Source organism: Piliocolobus tephrosceles, unplaced genomic scaffold, assembly GCF_002776525.5.
Source record: "Piliocolobus tephrosceles isolate RC106 unplaced genomic scaffold, ASM277652v3 unscaffolded_36933, whole genome shotgun sequence".
In the NCBI taxonomy this organism is placed as follows: domain Eukaryota; kingdom Metazoa; phylum Chordata; class Mammalia; order Primates; family Cercopithecidae; genus Piliocolobus; species Piliocolobus tephrosceles.
The window spans coordinates 6,739-8,487 of record NW_022320902.1 but is presented as its reverse complement, the minus strand read 5'-3'; positions in this window follow the sequence as shown (position 1 = coordinate 8,487).

The following is a 1,749-nucleotide window of genomic DNA, read 5'->3' as shown; positions in this document are numbered from 1 at the left end:
TGAGAAGAAGAAGAGAGGAAGAAGAAAGAATGAGGGAAGGGAGAAGGAAGAAGGGAGAGGAAGAAGAAGAAGAAAAGAGGAAGAAGAAGAAGAAAAGAGGAAGAAGAAGAAGAAGAAGAAGAAGAAGAAGGAGGAGGAGGAGGAGGAGGAGGAGGAGGAGGAGGAGGAGGAGGGAGAAGAAGAGGAAGGAGAAGAAGAAGAAAAAGAGAGGGAGGAAGGAAGGAAAAGAAAAAAAAGAAAAGAAAGAGGGAGGGAGGAAGGAAGGGAAAGAAAAAAGAAAGAAAGAAAGGAGAGAAAATAGAAAGAGAGAAAGAAAAAGAAAGAAAGAAAGAAAAAGCAAGCAAGCAAGCTCAGTAAACCTTGGGAAGGAGTGTGGACTTTATCCATTGAAGGATTTTAAGAAGTAAAGAGGCAATTCATGTCTGCATTTCTGAAAGTTCATCTGGCAAACAGTGCAACAGTGTACTACGGTTCAAATAAATGGACCACATCAGAGTTACTAGGAACACACCTCTAAAACTTAATGCTAATGTCAAAAGGATTTAGGTGCCAAATCGAAGAGCCTCCCACTGGCCAAAGATGAGATGATTTGAACATTAGTAAGACAAAGTGCAAAGGATTAAAACATATCAAATATGTTAAAAATCCATAAGTTCGTAAGGATACTAAAAACATTACAGGTCAGTGCTACAGAACCAATTCATTGTTCTGAAAACTAAATAAAGCGTTTAACAAACTTTCTCTGTGAGACCCACATAGTAATCAAACGGTTGATGAAGGAAAGGGTCTCTTTATGAAGTCCTTTTCTTTACGGTAGTATTCTAGCAAGGAAATGAGGAAAAGTTCCTAGTGAATGTCTTCCCCCAACCATTGAGGAAACCAATATTCTGACTTCTATCAATAAAGATTAATTTTGCCTGTTTTTAAACACATCAGTGGAATCATACGATATAACCTGTTTTGTGTGTGGCTTAAGAAGCACACCAGCTAAGGGCAGTGTGAGGACCTTATATGGACCCTCATTGGAACAAACCAACTGTACAAAAAGCATCCGTGCAATAATCTGTCTTAAAAGACAGGTCTCGCTCTATTGCTCAGGCTGGAGTATGGTGGCATAAACACAGCTCACTGCAGCCCTGACCTCCTGGGCTCATGGAGTCCTCCTGCCTCAGCCTCCCAAGTAGCTGGGACCACATGTGTGTGCCACCAATCCTGACTGATTTTTTTTTAAATTTTTTGCAGAGTTGGGGGGTGGGGGTTTCATTTTGTTGCCCAGGCTGGTCTTGAACTCCTGAGCTCAAGTGATCCTCTCACCTCAGCCTCCCAAAGCACTGAGATTACAGGCATGAGCCACCACACTTGGCCTATTTTGTGCCATAAATGATACTGATATTTGATGTTAAGGAATGACTATCAATTTTATAGTAGGTGTGACGGTGGTGTTGTAGTTATTTTAAAAAGAGCTCTCATCTCTTAGAGATACATACTGCAGAGAGACACAAACGGATGAAAATATATTGTTTGCTTCAAAATGGCAGAGGTGGGAAAGTGTGGGGGATATGACTATGAAATAATCGTTATTAGAATCAGATAATGAGCAACAGGTGTTCAATAGACTATATTGTCTTTACTTTTGTGTATGCTTAAAAAATTTCATATAAAAAGTTACAAAACATTAAATGTGACAAAATAATAAAAAGAAGCATGATTTGAGATTTTTTTTTTTTTTTTTTTTTTTTGAGATGGAGT